This window comes from Rhipicephalus microplus, chromosome 10 (assembly GCF_043290135.1).
Source record: "Rhipicephalus microplus isolate Deutch F79 chromosome 10, USDA_Rmic, whole genome shotgun sequence".
NCBI lineage: Eukaryota > Metazoa > Arthropoda > Arachnida > Ixodida > Ixodidae > Rhipicephalus > Rhipicephalus microplus.
In genome coordinates this window covers 102,599,275-102,620,258 of record NC_134709.1, presented here as the reverse complement: position 1 = coordinate 102,620,258, position 20,984 = coordinate 102,599,275, and positions in this window count along the sequence as shown.

The following is a 20,984-nucleotide window of genomic DNA, read 5'->3' as shown; positions in this document are numbered from 1 at the left end:
GAGCTGCGAAACGCGCCTTTGAACAACCATGGCAGCCCATGACCTAGGCACACTACGCAACAGTGTCGGTGGCGGTGCGAGCTGTAACAACGTATTGCTTGGGAAACAGGTCTATCCCATAGCCGTGCCAGGTCTCCAAATTGCTTTGTAAAGAGACACTATGCAGGCGTAAGGTTCGTGAAACTTCATTTCTGGTTTCAGTGTTGGGTATAAAATTTTATAGAAAAGATAGAAACATGACATACGAAGGGGACGTTACGCCGGCTTAACGCCACCTAGGGGTCAATTGTGAACTATAGCAGTCGATAAACATTACACTTGTATTCCTATGATTCAGCAAGCTGTATACAAGCATTTCTTGACTCTGGATAAACAAGCTAAAGAAAGTAACGTGAGATATCCACATCAACACACCACAAACAGCCTTTCGTTTCGATATAAAAATTGCAGACCACGCTTGTTGCTTTCACGCAGTTTAATTTTAAGACGCGAATACGACACGGACGTAGATAAGGTACAAACACACACACTAACCTTATCTCCGTTCGTGTCGTATTCTCGCCTTAAACTTCACATCCTTCTCGATAAAGTTCGCGTCTGTGCTCTAACGTTATGCGAAAGTTATGACAGACCAGCAGCTACCCATTGTATTCACCGGTAGAACCCATTGTGTAGTGCGCCTTCGTGTTTCACCCATGATGTGCACACAGCTACTACACTTAAAGTCAATCCACCTCGTAACACTTGTTTCAAAACCGAAAAAAGTTGAGCACATGTTTCACCACTACGCTTTACGTAACGAACATCGATGAGCAGTACAAGAACTGCATGTGAGTCTGCCACTGCTGGTGCTCGTAGTACGCACGTTAGTGGTATCGTCGTTATGCGGCTATAAATAACCAGACCTCACATGTCCATGTTTTTCATGTAAATCAATGTGCATAAAAGTTTTACATAAGTTTACTCTGTATTGCATCCATTGATCTGGTAACATCAGACCCAACACTACATGAAAATACATGAAAACTCATATTCCCACATTGAGCACACCTATAACGGTGAAGAACTAGTCCCTGTTGCTTGTGTTTTGTAAAGATGTTTGGCTGTATTACCCGTAAAGTATTTAACGCCATCGAACTAGCCCTTCGCGCCCTTCGCTTGGACTAATAGTTATCCAAAAGGAGAGCAAGCTATCTCTAGCTGTGGTCGCAACAAAATGAGACTCCAAATACTTATTAAAGTCACCGCAAGCTGTAAAATGACTTTTTCACCTCTTTTGAGTAAGTTTTGAATTATTCCATGTGCTATTCCACGTGCGATATCCTATGGTAGGTGTCCTATTGTACGCCAAAATACGGCCAGTGCACTGTGCTTACAAAACTGTCTGCCTAACGATAATAATTTACGAGAAGTGTGGCTTCGACAATATGCATGCCGTTGATAGCATGGCTGTGTGGTCCCTGCGTGTGTCTTCTCGAAAGTCCGCGTGTTCTTTTGCGGTACATCAAAGCTGTGAAATTTATTCACCAAATACAAAAAGAACCACTTTACCCTCAGTTTCTGCAAGCTATAGGAAAATTCCGGTGAACATCTCCGCCTACGCTCCGACCATGGCCTCTTGTGCTCTGGCAGTCCGACATTTGACTTTGGCGTCCGTAAAAGCCTACATTGTGTTTATTCGGTATTTTCTGCTTGTGTTCAAAACTGTTGCACGACGGAGCCCGTTGTGTGACGCCTTATATCGTGGTTTAGAGATTGAAATATTTATAATTCATTCTTTTCGGTAGGAAGGTACTTCCGATTGAATACTAAGTGGTGAACGCATTCTTGCACATATTTTAACATACTTTAAAGGTAGCCGCGTGCGCCTCTCTGAGTGACAGATTACTGCATATTCCTCAATATGAACGTTTTGTATCAGCCTCAGCTCTTTTGACATTTTTTCCTCATTCATGAGTGTCGTTGATGTGTTTTATAATGGTTCAAATGCCACCTTATAGTAGGTATCCTATTGTACGCCAGAATACGGTCAGTGCACTATGCTTACAAAAACTTACGGGAACCTGAAGCTTCGCCTTTAGGAGTTGAACGCGATAGTGCTGTTCTCTTCCTATAGTGCATACTGCAAGCATTTAGTGCATGAAACCTTTTCGAACTTGATACGCATCCACTGCGCCAACAGCGTCTTGAGATAATAGACGCAGTAGCGTAAGAACCTTTTGTAGTGACAGAGCGGTTTCAAACCACGAACCCATAATGATAATCACATGTCTTGACGCCCTTTGTTGCTGCAATATTATTTCAATATTTCAGGTTACATTGTGAAGCACGTATACAGGATGGATGTGTTTTTAAAGCATGAAACCTACTTTCACTGCATTTTGAAGCAGGTGCAGTTCTTTTCACTGTATTCACAAGCAGAAGCATGGCCGTGAGATAGAACTACTGCTTGCAAGCAAACAACCTGGGTTCAATCCCCCCTCGAACCATAACGGCCCTCTTTCGGTCCCTATGGTGACCCAGGATATTATCATTTATTTTATTAACATCGTTCTCGATTTTCCGATCACGCATAGGATAATGATTTTTCGCTCACAACCAATGACTCCGACGCCAGAATTTCTGAGAAACGAGCTCTTTAATGCTATCGCGTTAATGATAATTCCCTAATGTCAGCGCATTTCAAGGCACACGAAAGGCCCCAATCCGAAAATTACGCTATCAACCTTTCGCAAACTCCAAGAACACGCAAACACTTGTTGCTCCACATTTAACGGCCGCTAATTTAATCGCGATGGCGCTCTTCAAAGCGACAGCAGGGGAGATTGAAGTTTACGGTTTGCGAAGGTATGTGGTATGTTGAAACATTTATTATTCTACCTAATAATTATCGAAATCCACGTATTAAAATAGCCGAAGCACCAAAACCAATAATATAGCTTTCATTCGTCCTAACAGCCAAAACATTGTTATATCTTTATGCCACTCTTATTATATACTTCACGGGAGGATGCATTCCGCACAATCGCCGCCTGTTGGCGAGTGCTCTTTATAAGCAGAACAAATTGCCAGCAAGACAATGTGAATATTGTGGACTAGATCGTCAAGATGGCATGTTTTCGTCATAATTTTATTTTAAATCAGATTCGAAGAATAAATAATATCGGGACAAGGAAAAGAGAATCTGTAATGCGATTTCAGGTCGCTATAGAACACGTGTGTTTGTTGCAGCTCAAGATAGCCAAGCTCTACTCTATTTCTCCTTGGAACGAACGAATGCAAGGATACTCTTTGCAATGCAGCAAATAGGAGGAACCTGTCTAAAGCATGCTTTTGTAGCAGCTTCCTTGCTAAGCATTGACGTCAGCCAGCTGTGCCTAAATGTGCTGCTCCTGAGTATACGGAAGACCAGCTACTGTATAGCCCTAACAAGAAAATGAGTGCTTCAACAATGATGTTATTCACAGTCGCTAACAGCTGTATATAAGCTAAATATGGCTACCTTGTTTGCACCTAAGTTTTTAGTGTTTAGCTGATATTTGTACAATAAATAAATGAGCCTGACTCACTCATTCTTCAGCCACTGAACGTCACCGTGTGCCGTCGAGCTGAGCGCTTACTCCCTGTTCTGCGCTGCTGCGCTGTAGCTCGGCATTTCATTCGTGCTCCATCGGCCTGGGAGAAGCTAGAACAACGTTAATTCCCTAGGAGTAAAAAAATACACTCAGTGACCCCTCATGTCATCTAAAAACATCACAGCTTTGTTGCAAAGTCGAAGCAACGAACGTGATGCCTACAAAGTGGAAGTTAACGCGCAGAATGGCAAGCAGATCGAAACGTGTCCCACGTTTCTCACGCACAAATCAGACAGTAAACGTACGCACAGGTAAATATGAACGCAAATAAGCGTATCATTTGTTATTTCGCTGTGTCTTAAAAGCACGCCCTTTCGCAAACGGAGGCTGTGCAACAGCTTCAGGGGTTTTTATGCGTCCCGTAACTACAACAGAATCGTCACAGTGCAAGCAAAACGCCAGCCAAGGCGTATCGTTCCTCACCACCGGGAGATAAGGGCACACAGAGATCGTCCACTCCTCTTCTCCGCGTGGCAAAATATGCGGAGAGATGAGAGCTGCCACGCACTCATTGCAGCTTCTTGCTGATAATACTGAAAAAGCGATAGACCCCTCCCCCTTCGAAATGCCCACCAAGAGCGGTAAGTGATACATATAAATAGCTTGCCTTTGAATGTGAAGAGGTGCTCCTCGGTGGCTAAGTGGTTAATGCCCCACGTTCACGACGGGGAGGTCCCTCGTTCGATTTTGCGTGCCGGAGTCTTTTTTCTGGATTTCTTCTTTCTTTCTTGCGTTTATATATTGTTGCGTACATGCTCGAAGACAACGAAGCGTATACGGTGAACGCACTTGTCGCCCAGAGCGAAAGAGGAAGAAGAGGATCAGGAAGATCTTTAATCAGTCGGCCGCTTCTGAGCTGCCCCTCACGACCTAATAAACGGCCCCTTTGAACGTCTACCAGTCTCTTTAAAACGTAACAGAGTGGTGGAGGAGCTGAGTAAGCGCTTCAACTACGGAACGATCACTGCCACAGCTTCGACGAAGCCGTCGACTTGCCTGTCTCCCACCATCTGCCGTGAGTGACTTCGACATGCCCGAAGAAGAAGGTGTTTCCAGGATGGCACCATCTGGCCCGCTTCCGTACTACCGAGTTCCACCGCCCTTCGGAGGAAAAGCCGAAGAAGATGTCGACGCCTGGCTCACCAAGTACAAACGTGTGGGCAAGTCTAACGGTTGGGATGCAGCCGCTATGCTAGCCAACGTAGTGTTCTCCCTGACCGACACCACACTGGTATGGTACGAGAACCACGAGGACGCAATCACGACGTGGGATCTTTTTGTTGAAGAGCTCAGGGCGTGTTTCGCCGACTTGGTTGCTCGAAAGAAGCGGGCTGAGCAAACACTGTCGCAACGGGCACAGCTACCAGGTGAGACATGCACCACTTACATAGAAGAAGTGTTAAGGCTGTGCAAAGTGGTGTGTGCTACCATGTCGGAAGAGGACAAAGTTGGGCATGTGCTCAAAAGGATAGCTGAGGACGTGTATAATTTTCTAATTGGAAAAGAAAGCCTCAGTTCTGTGTCCGACGTCATTCAGCATTGCCGAACGTTTGAAACGCTCAAGATGCGTCGAATTGCGCCCAAGTTTGGTCGGCTGGCTAACGTTACAACTGTTGCCAGTGTGGACACGAATCCTGGCCTCGACCTTTTTTCTACCATTCGACAGATTGTTCGTGAGGAACTGTCCCACCGAGAAATGTCGCGTTCAACAGCTGACCACCGCGAGTTGTGTCTGCCACAAGAAGCTATGGAAGTGTCTCCTTTGACCCCATCGCAACCGACGATGAGCGCGGCAACTGTGGAGTACAGCCCAGCCCCACACTCAAGGATGACAACCAGATTTCCCGCGTCGCGGTATGACCGACGCTTTCAGCGCATGCCTCCTCGACACCCGACGTCTCGGTACGACGCACCCAACCACTCCATCTGTCACACAAGAGCAAATGATGACGCTCTATTCATCGACGAGCGACCGACGTTTCGAACTCGGCCGGTGTGCAATCCCTGCGGTGTGCCAGGCCACACATCGCGATTTTGCAACCGTCGGGTGACTCCTCGGTATCACCAACCATCCGACTTTTCACGACCCTTCGAACAGCCTCATGGTGTCCGGCGGCCGGCCCACATACCATCTGATGACAACTATTGGTCCAGCAGCTTCCGCAACCACTCCCCGGCAACTGACAGGAGTTTAACGCCCCCACCGCGACCTCGTGCTCATCGTTCTCCTTCACCGCTGCGTCGCAAAGCGCCCTCTTCGCCACCGGAAAACTAGCCAGCGCGGCCAATGGGGGTGAGGTTGTTGGAAACGTGCTACTGAGAGAAATACCTCCTGTGTGTATGTTTAAAAACAAAGTGCGTGTTTTGGTGGATCATGTGCCTGTGATGGCCTTGGTGGCAACAATTTTCGTGATGAGTGCTTCCTTGAAAGACATGTTAGGGCGGAAAGTTGTTTTTACCTGGAATGAAAGTTCGACGTTCTGTGGAGTGAGTGGAGAGCCATTGCGCCCTATCGGTGTGTGTAGTGCTGAGGTATTTTTGGGAGGCCTTATGATAACGACAGAGTTTGCGATTATTCCTCGGTCGACACATGATGTCATTCTCGGCATGGACTTCTTGCGAGAATGTGGTGCCACTGTAGACTGTCGCACGGGGAAAGTCTTTGTGAGTGGCCAGATGCCTTCAGAACTTCTGGAAACTCCAGCGAATGACCAAACTATGCTGTGTGTCTGTGGCGATACGTTCATACCTGCGTTGTCTACCGTACGTGTTCCTGATGTTTGTCGCGGCGCGGATTCTGACAGCTTTGATGCGAGCGTAGAACCAATGCACATAAACTGCGTGAAGAAGAATGTGTTGGTTCCCCATTGTGTGGTGTCGATTGATGGCGGACGAACTGGCCTATGGACTGTAAACCGTTCCCCTGAGCCCGTGACACTACCCAATGGTTTGAAATTAGCTTCGGTCAGCAAAGAACACGCGACCTTATCAGTGGTCGAGCTCACAGACGTGCCGGAAGAACGTGACGGAACTGGTTGTCACAATTTGGCCGGGCACTTATGGCAACGATAAATAAGTCGCTTAGCTCAAGCGAGCGGCGAACTTTAATGAATGTGCTGTTGAAGCACGTTTCGGTATTTGACTTTGCGAAGAAAGGCAAAGTAATCCCTATCCCTCTGTCTCGAACGTGCCATACCATCAACACTAGCGCGCAAGTCCGATTCGTCAGAAACCATATCGTGTTTCCCCGTCAGAAAGACAAATTATCAACGACCAAGTGCAGGAAATGATGCAAAAGGGAGTGGTACAAGAGTCAGCCAGTCCGTGGGCAGTACCGGTAATCCTTGTTAAGAAGAAAGATGAATCTTGGAGATTTTGCGTCGACTATCACCGACTGAATGCCGTGACTAAAAAGGACGTATACCCGCTGCCCCGTATAGAGGACGCAATAGACTGCTTACAGTAGGGTTGAGAGCTGGGCTAGTTGGTCGCCCAGAGCGAGAGAGGAAGAAGAGGATCAGGAGGATCTTTAACCAGTCGGCCGCTTCTGAGCTGCCCCTCACGACCTAATAAACGGCCCCTTTGAACGTCTACCAGTCTCTTTCAAACGTAACAATATATAGATAGATACGTATACATATAAGGTGCATGACGCCGACGCAGGCAACGAAATCCAGCAGAGAGTGTCCATGTGATTGCTATCGCAATAAAAAAAGGTTGAAAAGGCTTACAATCAGGCGTACGTTGCGGCGAATACGGCAGATGTAAATCTCCCGTGCATCTGGGACACTCGGTCGGACAATGGCGGATACCTAGAGCCACGCGCAACGCATACTTTTTCAGTTTGCTAATGTTATGCTCCTTGTGTTTCATCTGTCATGATATGGGCCTGCCTTCCACACTTCCTATGAAAAGTTAACTCATTGTCAACATTCACTTTAATAGACACTGATTACAAGTACAATAAACTCGGAAATAATGCGCCCTCAACAGACACACACGGCAGCGTGGGCTTCAAACTGTGTGATACAGCGAGGTACAGCTGTGAAGGTGGAAGTCATGACGGCAGTGCATGCTGATTGGTTATCATTTCAGCGAAGCACTTCCAGCGCCGACGCGTACGATCTCTGGAACAATCTAAAGAGGACGTTTCGGCGACTGTAGCCGACCACGTCGACGCCGAGTGGCGCGACAGACGCTAGGTAGGAAAATGCCGGCAAAAACATTGGATGTGGCCTTAGGTACTGTCCTAAAGATTGTTCCTCTCAATCGAAAATGCAGCCGGGATTTGATGCCGTGACTTCCTGGTGACCAGTGTAACACCGTAACCACCAGGTCAACGTAGCGGATACAACATAATAGTGTGCAACGTAAAGGGTTCGAGCAAGCTCCCTAACTTACGTGAGCCCTGTTTTCAAAGGTGTTACTCAGTGTGAATGGTTCGCTCTAGCGTGGTCGTTGCCCTTGTCCCATTTTAACATGTTCTTTCACTCGTCGTGTCACTAAGCATCGAAGTGACCAGCCGGCGCGTATCTCTCAAATTGATCGCCATATGTATAGGGGGATCCGTATGGTGGACAGGCGCCACCCGAACGCGGTGATGCACGCAACTGTAGATGCTGCTCATCATACCGTGTCCTGCGCACGCGTACAACGAGCCGGTAAATGCGCGCTCGTGCGTGCAGCCTGTTACGCCGCTTGCCGCAGGGGGCATCTGTCGCGAACAATTACCGAGAAAGCTTTCATAGAGTACAGTATACGGCCGACGCTTGTCATTCAGTGGAAAGAGAGAAGAGGGGGGGACTCCTAAAGAGGGCGGAGCGAAAGCGGTAAGGTGGAACCAGCCGAGCAGCCGGGACACGAGAAGCCGAGGAACGGACGGCCTGATCACGCTTTAGAGATAAGCTTACTCGCCCCGCCGCGGTGGTCTAGTGGCTAAGGTACTCGGCTGCTGACCCGCAGGTCGCGGGATTCAATCCCGGCTGTGGCGGCTGCATTTCCGATGGAAGCGGAATTGTTGTGTGCCCGTGTTCCCAGATTTGGGTTCACGTTAAAGAACCCCGGGTGGTCGACATCTCTGCAGCCCTCTACTACGGCGTCTCTAATAATCATATGGTGGTTCTGGGACGTTAAACCCCACCTATCAATCAATACCATGCGTAACGCTATTTTTCAATGTAAGAGAGAGCAATGTAACTGACGTCGTTTTATAGATCACGGGTTAAGGTTGCATTCTGGGGCAAAGGACACCAGCTCTCTAACTTTAGAATGTGGACCTTGGAATCTCTCATTAAGGAAAGACGCACTATGAAGTCGTCATACATCTATCACTCAAGGCTAATGAGTCAATCTCGAAATTTCTTGTAAGTGGTCGTAATCTAGAAGACTTGATGAATATAAGCATATATCGGCTCCAAAAATCGCGAACATGATTTGCTCTTCATTGTTAGGCAACATATTCGTTTTCTTCACTAGGTGATAAAGGGTGATGAACAAAAGCGAAGTCGCGGTGTAAAAACACTAACTGCACGTAGAGGCCATAGAGCTCTAATATTCATAAAGTTTGATCGAAGAATACAGGTCATGCTCACAAATGATTGTCATGAAAAACTGGCTAATGAATACAGTCGGTCTAAAGTCGCACATGCTTGGCTTAAATTTTGGAAGTTGCACTTATAAACAGGTAAATAGTTGACCTCCTCTTGAAACAAAAGCATTCCGGGGGCCATTGTTTTACCCGAAAGGGGCAAGCTCTAGACTCAATGTCTCCAGCACCAACAGCGTGCTCCGCACAAATGCTGTCTTCATGATTCTCAGTAGGTTGCCTAGTGCACTAATAAGTGACTGCAACTTCATTATGGCTTGGCGATGCTCAGTCATCTATGCAGAAGAAATTCGTGAGGACCTCGAGACTGTCGGGAGTCGATATTTCTCTGAATCAGGATGGGCTCGCCGATGACCGGAGCAATGTTGTGAGCGCTTTTGAATGGCTTCTCAAGAGTTAGGCCGTCTTCTGACTAAGATTCAGCACACCACGGGTAGGCAACATTGTTCTACCACTCTTCACGAGGTGCGAGTATTGGCAGTACTTTTGTTCTCACTGTAGTCATCTTCACTGACATCAGCATTGGGTGGCCGGTTTCTTTGATGTTAGATGACGCTCTCCACCGGAAGATGCGACTTTTCATGATGCTCTTAGGTGATGATGACGACGTTGCCTGACAGTAACAGCTTGCGGGAGCGTTGAATTGCCCCCTGCCGTACGTTTGAGTACCACTCTGATTCCGCACTATGGGGCAGTCCTTACATGATGCCTCATGAGCCCCATGACAAGCAGGCCCGGAGGGAAACAAGAAAGCCGACGTTTTTGCTCGAGAGCCCACGAACCAAGCAGAGCTTCGAAAGCACTCCTAATCCTTTGAAACACCCTAAGAGGAATCCAACGATGAGCGTAACGACCCATTCAAGATGCACCCTCAAGAACTTCTTGCTAACCAGTGAGCCACTCCACAAAATTACAGCGTCCCCCACAAATCATTAGAAGGGGAGAACGCAATGGAACTTTGCAGAATCCGAACGGGAGTCTTTCCCAACCTTCAATGAATGAACAAAATTTTTCCAACGCGGTATGAGCGCGCCTGTCCGTGGTGTGGTGGCATGCGATCGCTCTACCACATTTCCTGGGGATGCCTAAACCAACCACCAAATGTAGATACCTTTTTAGGTCAGTACACGCTCTCTAATACTTTCGAGCAAGGGGAAGCACAGCTCACCAGCCCTGACCCAGAAGTGCAGCTTGCACTCCTGGGTCCCGTCAGGCAGGTAGCAGCAGCCAGTGGAGCCCCAGACTTCAGCCCCCACCCGTCGAGCAACCACCCCTGTCCCAAACCCTCGTGAATAAAGTTTTTCCTTCCTTCCTTCCGTGACATTTTGGATACTTCTGGGTGACTTCCGAAGAGTTAGGCAGTCTTCTGAAGATGATTCATTGCACCGAAACCACACAACATATTTCTCACAGGCGCGCCTTATGTGTTCTATGTTGAGCATTTTTATCATTGAAGAAGCTTAGGCCTGTATGGACAGACTGAGGGTCTGACGTGAATAACATTGACGTCAAACGGAAGGCTGCCTGCTTCAAACGCTTCAAGCATCATGAGTGACTGCGTCTTGGGATGTGCGTGCTGAGGTCCTCTTATTTAAGTGGCTTCATTATTGTCGAAAACTTGTCAGTTTAATTAAGAGTATGGACATAATGAATTATGCCGACACTGCCGTTGCAGCCTGTGGTGGATCAGTGATCGCATTTTGACAAAGTCGATTTGCGTTACGTTTCGCAGACTTCGCAGCGCGTAAAATGCAGAACATCTACTGCCAAGACGGTTTTCTGTGAGTACATTTCTAGGCCTTCCATCTCATTCGGCATGATTCCACCGAGAAATAGCGAGAGGAATAATTTGTCACAGCGCTTTGTTGCGCGCATGGTCTATGCGCATTTTAAAAGCGTAGCACGTGGCCAGAGCTGTGGTGTGTAGCCTTCAAGATTGAGGCACTTCCCGACCATAATGTGAGGAGCAGTCTTCGTTTCGTATTTCAGGTCATGAAAATCGTGAAGTCATCGTCCGACGAGTCGAAGCTGTCCGTGTAAAAATGCGTAGCCTCGCAGCCCGTCTCGCTCGAATTCTTCCCGTCTTTCCTGGACGATACCAGAAACGACTGTTATGCGGCACAAAGGTCCTGGGAGCCGTCTTCGTCAATTACCACATAAGGGCGTTGCAATTCACACAATTTGCACAAAAGCAAAAGGAGACAAATAAATGCAACACAGGTACGAGCGTCCTATAAAAGAATGCAGATTGAATCATCCAAATAAATGTAAGACGAAGTATGCTCCATGCTATCTCAGTTGGTAGAAGGAGACGCATCCTCTGAAGGTTTTGTGCTCGGGCCCTGCGGACGAGTAACGTACTCTTTTGTCCAACTAATTCATTTTTATTTGAGCAATAATAGCCAAGCTACTTCTCAACACCACAAATATGGCTTCTATTCTTTCTTGGGCTTCATCTTCTGGTGGTTTTGTTTGGCAACATCATTGAAAGAAGCTAGGGTATTTTCAGAACAGCTGAGTAACGTCTGGTGTTCATTTTTAGTTGTTGCAATGCCATTACTGCCCGAAAACGCCGCAGATGAAACTGAAGATTGAAAACGAAGTAGAGTGGTGTTGTTAAGGCTGTTAGCGCTACTACATAAGCCCTAATCACATGCACGTGATGTCATAGCGACAGCGACAAGCCGCAGCGACAAACCTGCTCCAGCGCGCCATCACGTCCCGACGGCTGCATCCGTATATTGGCGACAAGGTGTCAGTGTTGCTTGAATGAGAACTGTTGCGTGCATACCAGTAAATTGCAAATAGAAGCTTAAAAGTTGGTCGATGGCAGCATGCCAAATTTATTACTGTCTTGCGTGGCATAATGAAGGCACAAAAGCATTTCACGACCTTCTTTTATCGCAATTTTTTATTTAACCACAACAGGCTGCCGAGAAGCGTTCGCTACGACGGCTACGACACATTTCGCACAGTGGTTTTACGTTGTAGAAAGCGACCGTATATTGTCACAAGCTACCGTCGGGACATGAAAAAAAGCCTTCTGCAACGAGATTTAAAACAAAAAACGGCTGCCCTCTCAATCTCCGCGTGAGACGTGAATGTAAAACAGGTAGTCGATGTATACCTTGCATTCATTGAAGTAGGCGCGGATGAAAAGCATTGATAGCAAATTTCGACCAAAGCGATGACCAGGGGTGCAGCCTTGTTGCGAGAATGCGCCGCGCTGGCTTCCGGGCAACACGCGATCTTTTCCAGTTTTCCAGAAACGCGCGACGCGACAAGCGGCGGCGACGGATGGGCCTCCGCGACAGCAAATCTTGTCGCTCGTCGCTGTCGTTTGCTGCTGTCGCGAAGAAATCGCGTGCATGCGGTTAGAGCTTTACAATGAATATGGTCCACAAATGATACGAGTACAGTGACAGTTAGAATGGTGACAGTGTAAATGAGCCCGTAGTTCATTGGCTGTTTTGAAAATGAATGAAACGGAAAACCAGCCACTGCGAAGGAAGCAAATTCACGCCTGTGAATAAACGCCTGTAAAACGCCTGTGAATCGAGTAAATTGAGATGGATCGCTGAATATTTGCATCCTACTTCGCTAAAAATGTCCGAAGATACCAGAAAAGATCACTGACTATTGATAACGCAATTCTCTCTAGCAAAACTGTACAAGAGCACGCCCCTGAGTGTTTTTCTGATATTGACAAAGAGTACAGCCAGTTTGCATTCTATACTCCATATAGTTGGCCCTAAAATTAAGTTTTTTTTTTAAATAAGGCCTACATAGTGTGGCCTATAAAACCACTAGAAGCCTCCCATGCCGACAGTGCAAGCATTATGAACACTTGTGCACTACGAAGCATCTCCTACACAAAATATAACAACCTAACGTTACCAGAACACCGCTAGTAATCTCGGCAGCAACTGGGCAGATCATCGTTACCGGAATATTCAACAAAACAAAACAGATAATGAACGACATGCATTTAGAAGTAAGGTCACTAGAATTATATTTCAATATGCTACATAACAACGGTGGTAATTAGGTGGATTTATGTATTATCGACAAGAAGCCATAGAGTTAAAAAGCCCGACACCACAAAACAACGACGTAGGAAGTCAACATAACCGTCTATTTATTGTTTTCAGTGGGAGCTTCTACGCATTTGTTGCTTATCGTCTTCATTTAGCTTTAATCACACGGCAGACGTGCGTATTCTCCTGAGATTTCGCCAGGTTTTGCGCGCACAAATAGACCACGTAATCAGCGTACCAGAGCTTCCTCGTTCGCAAGAGTAATTAGGCAAATGAAGATCTCCGGGGAAATACGAATGCTTGGCCTGGCTTGCAGAATGAGGGCTTTTCTTGATTTGGCATTTCCGTTTTTGTGCAAATCGTATCGGAACCGGTTTGCCGGATGTGATCTGGCTGACGTGTATATCGTATGCGTCAATAGCAATGAACGATCTCGTAAAGGTACTAGAAGGAGCAGTTGGGCGAGTTGGCTGGAGTTCATGTTTGAAACAAGCACCACAAAAAAACAGCACGGAGACACGAAGGAGACAGGTGGACGCCTTACTAGCAACTGAAACTGTGATATATAGGTACTTCGATGCAACTTAATCTTTGGCCAAAACGAGCCTGACTTTTCGTTTTTTTAGAATATTATACCTACTCTTGCTTTTTTTGTAACATGTCGGTATATTTTTCTACGCTTTTGAGTAAAACTTCATTTCCTAGTAGCGCGTCCTTCCGTCTTCTCAGTGATGTTCCGTACTACGCCGAAAAATTCTCATTCAGAGACATGAAAATTCTCTATTTCGGGGATTTTTCTCTACCTGCAAAATGTGACGAAATTCCCAGAAAAGTTCTATGCACAACAGTTTTAATTCTCGCCCCCATCCACACACACACATACTATATTTGCACGTGTCTCATGTACTGGCTACTTTTGAATTGATGACTAGTCCCTCCACTGCCACACAACAAGAGCATGATTTTAATAATTCATGCGCTGTTAGTACACAGGCTCCAAGTCTGACGCAATTAGCGAACTAAAAATTGCTCCACGTAAATATCAGAAAACAAATTTCATAGGCCATGCTTGCTTGGCGCATGCGTCAGAACCGATTAGAGTAGATGAAGGCGCACTGTGATCGTAAACTATTGGTCGTCAAAGGAGAATTTAACCATTCCGGGAACTCCCTACAATATCAGGAATATTCCCTTTGTGTCTTCGGTTCAAAATGGCGGGCCAAAATTCCCCGAAAAAAAGGAAAATTCCATCCACGGAACATCAATGCAGTTTCCTTCGTGCCTCTATGTGGTGCTTTCTTCACGCTTTTTTTTTTTTTTTCAAAGAAGTAAAGGTAGTTGCATGCAAAACGAAGTTGCCTCAAAATGGGCCTCTATTTGCGTATTGGCCAACCGAAGGCATTTGCTCTAAGAAAAATGTTGCATACTTTGTCTTACTTTATAGAGGTGGTAAACGTAATTCTGTTCGAGCGGCGTTGTATTATATACTTGATTACGTTATCCTCCGAAAACTTCAAGACACGTGCGTAGGATGCAAGCGAATTGAGCTCTGCACGCATAAGTGGCTTTTGCAACCATGTTTGCTTATTTTTATTTCGATGTTTCTTGCACTGCGGCAATTGAGCTTATCGCTCGCTTTTATCTCGCTTCCTCTGAATTTCTCTTCTATCAACAAAACGAAATGCTCAATACGCATTTTGTGATTTTTTGCATTCTTTTATTCGGATCACGCACATTCTTCTAGCTTACAGTAGACCCAAAGGCACGGTAGCGCGCACTATAAATGACCATGAGATTAACGCCATTCGCTGTTACACGCTTTCTTTGTCATGTTTTACACTATTCAGTAATCCTTATTTGTGCGTGCGTGTGTGTTTGCGTCTTTGTGTTTGTGTGCATGTGCTTGTTTTGCGCTGTATCCAAGAAAAAGAGGCCCCATGGTTGCCTAGTGGTTATAGTGCTCGACTGCTCACCCGCAGGTCGCAGGGTCGAATCCCAGCCGCGGTAGACATAGCCTCCGAGATGGAAGGCGCGCGGCCTGTTTCTCTCCGGCCGTCCCAATCACCGTGCTTCACAGCAAAACCAACGAGTATCGCCTCGCGCGCCCGGCTACCGCGAGAGGGCGCATTGAGTGAGGGTTCTGGTGGCGGCTGAGACGATGGCATGCAAAATAGCGCCCAGGATTGCAGCGCGCGCATGGTTTTTTTACATAGACGATAGTCTTTATTGGGTACCTTCGACACAAGAATTTCGGCCTTTCTGTCTGTCTGTCGAAAATTTTGGTTTGTCAAAGCGATACTGGAAATGGCCAAAGTCCAGCCCCATCCGCAGTGCCCACCATTGATTGATTTGTGAGGTTCAACGTCCTAAAACCACCATATGATTATGAGAGACGCCGTAGTGGAGAGCTCCGGAAATTTCGACCACCTGGGGTTCTTTAACGTGCGCCCAAATCTGAGCACATGGGCCTACAACATTTCCGCCTCCATCGGAAATGCAGCCGCCGCAGCCGGGAATTGAACCCGCGACCTGCGGGTCAGCAGCCGAGTACCTTAGCCACTAGACCACCACGGCGGGGCCCGCAGTGCCCACCAATACTGCTCAACTTTCGGCGTTCAATTTTGTGCAATTGTCGAATAACAAAATCGGCCCCGTATCTGCATCTGCATGTTTCACTGCAAATGTCGTCGAAAGACGATAGTCTTGCGCCTGAAGAGAGTGAACAAAATGTTAATTTGATATTCTGTGCAAGAAAGTTGGTTAATTGCACTCTGGGGGTGCTGCGTAAAGTGCTTTGATGCGTGCAGCGGAAGCGAACGAGCACATCAAGGCACGTATGGTCCCTGAAAAACAACTAAAGTAGCGTCAACCGCACTCCTTCACCTCTACCTCCTCTGGGTGGTGGTGAAAACATTTAATAACCATTAAATGGTTACAGAGAGGTAATTGGGTTGGGGCCTTATTGGCCTCCTACCCTCACAGCACTAGGTGGAACCCCTATTCCGGGGCTCCATTGGCAAGCAACGCCGCCCGCGCACGTTGAACCAGAGCCTCTTGGGCCTTCAGGTCTTGACAGCCGAGCAGGGCCGCCTCCCAGTCCTCTCTCGTGGGATTGGGGTTGGGGGGGATAGATGGATTAGACTGGCACGCCCAGACGATGTGAAAGGTGTCAGCCACCTCACCACAGAACTGGCACGTGCCATCAAAGGATGAATTGAAATGTTTTAGCACCACCGGGCACAGTACAGTATTGGTAAACAGTTTTAAAAGGAGGCGCTCGTCAGCGCGATGCAGTCCCTTACAAGGGTCTGGATAGCGCCGGTGCTCCTCCTTGTAGTAATTGGTAATATCTTTGAATGAAAGGGCCGAATTGTCTGATTGCGAGTAGGCTTCCAAAGACAGGGAGATAGCCCGGGAAGAGAGTGCGCGGGCGGCCTGATCGGCCTGTTCGTTACCCCTGAGTCCTTGGTGACCGGGTGCCCAAACCAGATTTCGCGGAGTTGGATTAACGTATCGGCAGCTAGGTTCCAGTATGCGCTGAGCAAGCGGTGAAGCCCACCCTAGCTGATAGTTCCGACAGGCCCCTCGTGAGTCGGTGATGATATGTTTAGAAGAGGGATAGGTGAGAGCCAGAGCGATGGCAACCTCCTCCGCGTGTGTTGCGCTGTAGGCTTTGAAAGTGAGCCCGTTTACGGTGTTTGCGTTGTGTATGACTGCGGCAGTATACCACCCCCCATGGTGCGGGCCGGCAACGTCCACGTAGCACACGTGTTCCTCTTGACCAAAGTGTCGCTGCAACGCTTCCGCGCGCGCCTGGCGGCGACCACTGTGGTTTTCTTTGGACATGTTGCGGGGAAGGGGTCGGACCCGGAGGGCGCGTCTCCAAGGTTCTGGCACTCTCACCCTTTCCTCAATATAGTAATCGTGTTTGATGTGTATTCGGTCCAAGAGGCGGCGACCGGAATGGGTCTGTGCAAGGCGCGTGTATTGGTTAACGAGGTGGGCTTCTCGAAGTTCCCGGTAGGTATTCACCACGCCTAGGGCCAGAAGTCTCTGGTTGGACGTGGTGATAGGGAGGTCGAGAGCCCGCTTGATAACTTTACGGTGGATGACCTCGAGTTGATCATCCTCGTGTTTGCGTAGGTGCAAGTAGGGAGTCGAGTAGAGTATTCTACTCGTTACGAAAGCATGGGCAAGCCGCATTGCATCCCTGCTTCGTAATCCGCCCCGCTTGTTGGAGACCCGGCGGACCATACGGCCCACCTGGTCTCTCACCGTGCGAAGTTTGGCTATTGTGGTGTCGGCCTTGCATTGGTGGTGTATGAAGAGGCCAAGGACGCGGATCTCCTTGGCCTCACGGATCGGTCCCGAGGGAAGACTGATATGGAGCTGAGTTGTGTCCTTAGGGGAGGGACGTGCGTGCACAAATTCTGACTTAGCCGGGGCACACTGGAGTCCGCAGTAGGTTGCGTAGTCGTCGACTACAGTCGCTGCTGCTTGCAGGCATGACTCCATGTGACCCAGGTTACCTTGCGTGGCCCAGATCGTGATATCATCCGCGTAAAGAGCGTGATGTATCCCTGGTAAAGAAGCCAATTTGGGGGGAAGATGAAGCATGGCTATATTAAATAGGAGAGGAGAGAGGACCGCGCCTTGAGGAGTTCCCCTCGAGCCGATGACGTAAGGCCCATGTTCCTCATCTTGTATGCGTATGTAGGCTCGACGGTCTGTAAGAAACTGTCTAACATAATTGAATGTTTTATAACCACAGTTGGTCTGACTGAGGTGGTCAAGGATTACCTCATGCTTCACGTTGTCGAATGCTCCTTTAAGATCCAAGGCCAGGACTACCTTGTCATTGTGGGGGCATTCAACAGGATCTAATATGTCATGGTGGAGCTGTAGAAGTATATCCTGGGCTGACTTCTGAGGGCGGAATCCAAACATGGTGTCCGCAAAAGTGTGCTGTGTTTCTAGAAACTCGGAGAGTCTGTCGCGCACCATCGTTTCCATCAGCTTGCCGACACAAGACGTGAGGGAGATGGGGCGAAGGTTCTCCACGTCAATAGGTTTACCTGCCTTCGGGATGAAGGTCACGAGAGCTGATTTCCATTCAAGAGGGAGAGGAGTTTCTCCGTCCCAAATGCCATTGATGTATTTGAGGAGCGTGGCGTAGGCTGCGTCGGGAAGATTGGCCAACAGTTTGACCGTAACCTGGTCACGCCCTGGTGCAGTGCCACGCTTCATCTTGCGTAAGGCCGCCTGGAGGTCGTGGAGCTGGAACGGGGTGTCCAACTGCGTGTTCTTTTTGCCTGCGTAGGAGTATGCGGCCGTCCGGGGGTCCTTGGTGGTGCACAGGTATCGGTCCCTGAGCGTGTTTGCCAGCTGTGTTGTCGTTCCTGTAAAGTTGTGCATGACCTTATGTAAGTGACGTTGAGTTTCCGTGCGTGTTTGTGTTGGATCGATGAGAGCGCGAAACAGGCGCCACGTGTTGCGACCAGACATCTGGCGTGCAGCCGTGTTGCACCTGTCCACCCAGTTAGTGTCGGCTAGCTGAGCAGCATATTCCGCAGCTTGCTCCGTGAGTTCTAGGATGCGTTTCTTGAGGCGTCTGTTATGTTTCTGTTTTTTCCATCGTTTGGTGAGGCTGCGGCGGGCCTGCCAAAGATGGAGGAGGTGGTTGTCCACGTCCGTTTGAGTTTCCGTGAGCTGTATCAGCTGTTCGTGTTGTTTCAGTGTAGACGTCAGTGATTTAGACCAGGTGTCGTATCCCGACTGGAGAGGGTCTACAATAGGTAGAGTGGTGCGGAAAGTTGTCCAGTCTGGGATACGAGCTTGTGTAAGTGGGCGTTTTAAGGGACGCATGTACACAGTTGTGTTTAATACACAATGATCACTACCGAGAGTGTCCTGTGTGTTCAGCCAGTCGGCATGGCGTATGTTGCGTGTAATTGTGAGGTCCGGGCAAGTATCTCGTTGAACAGAGTTGCCTACACGTGTTGGGCTGGCGGGATCAGTGTGGAGGGTGAGTCCAAGTGTAGAAAGAAGTTCCGCAAGCTTCCTTCCACGCGTGTCCTCTCGTGGGTAACCCCATAACCTGCTTGGGGCATTGAAGTCGCCGACGATCAGGAGGGGGTCCCGTCCTGCCACCTGCATAGCTTGTGTGAAAGTTTCGCTGAACGTGACGTTCTTAAGCTTTGGGGGACAGTAAATGTTTAAAATATGAACAGGTGGGTCAGATCGCCTTATAGGCAGCACCGACACCATTGTGTATGGGAAAGGCGGTGTTGTGGGGAGTGTGACTTCCTGGGCGGTATATTGCTTGTGAACAAGTATACATGTCTCCGGTTTGTGTTGAAATGTAGTGTAATTTGTGAGTTTGACGTCCGAGCCGGGTTCCTGAAGGGCAACCACGGCAACAAGGAACTCAAAGGTCTCAAGATAGAGGCGGAAATGAGCCCGCTTCTTGTGGTTCTTGAGACCTCTGCAGTTCCACTGTGTTAGTAACAACGGCTGAGTTGCTCTGGCTCGCGACCTAGGGTTGGAGGCCATGTTCGGAGATAGAGGGTGGGGTTGTGTTGTTAAGATTACTCAGTTCACCAGCACCCTGTGCTGACGTACTGGAGTCTTCAGAAAAGTCCGACTCATCTGGAGTCACTCTGTTAAATTTTGAGGGGCGATTAACGTCCCTAATTGGCCCTGCGCGCTTGAGGACGCGTGGATTGTCTTGTATCCACTTTTGGATAATGTGAGTTACTGTTTGTGTCACCTGTGCGATGACAGTCTCCATATGACGCGCGATGGTGTCGTGGATAATTTTGGGGAGGTCGGCCAATTGTGTTTCTATTGCATTCACCTGGGTCTCCAGGGTCGCGACGCGACTCTCTACAGTAGTAGGAATCTTCCTGTCTGTTATATTTTCCTCTTCGTCGCTCAACGAGGGCTTAGTAGTGAGATTGGTTTTGAGCGAGTCAAGTTCGCTGGCTAGTTTTTCATTCTGAGATCGCAAAAGGGCGAGCTCATGCCTGAGTTTTTGTGTTTCGGTAGTGCTTGTGGCAGAAGAAGGTGGAGAGGAGAGAGAGGAGGGAGAGGAGGCGACCTCCACCCAACTGCCCACCTTGGGTTGGTTGCGTGCAGCGTTGCCAGATGGAGCGCCGAGAGCTGGAGATTCCGCCGCGCCAGGTGGCAGCGTTGCCGTTGCTGCTTTGTCAGGAATTGGCACTTTGCCAGTTGACCGGTGCTTTGGTTTTGTTGGGGTCCCCGATGTCCTGGACCCTGGTTGCTGAAGCCTGATGAATTTTTCAGTGCATTCGCGGGAGCTGGTGAGGTGCGGACCCCCGCAAACTATGCACGTTGGGTTGCATTCGTGGGGGGCCATCCCCTCAGGACCAGCGCCCACGTTTTGGCCACAAAGGCTGCATCTTTCGGTGACCGGGTTGGGACAGATATCCGCCCGGTGCCCCAGTGCACCACAGCGGTAGCACGCTGGCACTGTCTTCTTGTACTCCCTGACGGGAGTCAGTTCTGCGTTATAGTGGACGAAACGCGGAACCTTCCTTCCCGCGAAAGTCAACACAGCTACGTTGGAGTTCCCCAGCTTGCGCGCATAGACTAGTTCACCGCCACGCCACTGCACACTATGTTTCAGAGACGCACTGGTTTCGAGGTTGTGCACAGAAATCACGCCGCGACACACTTCACCGGTGA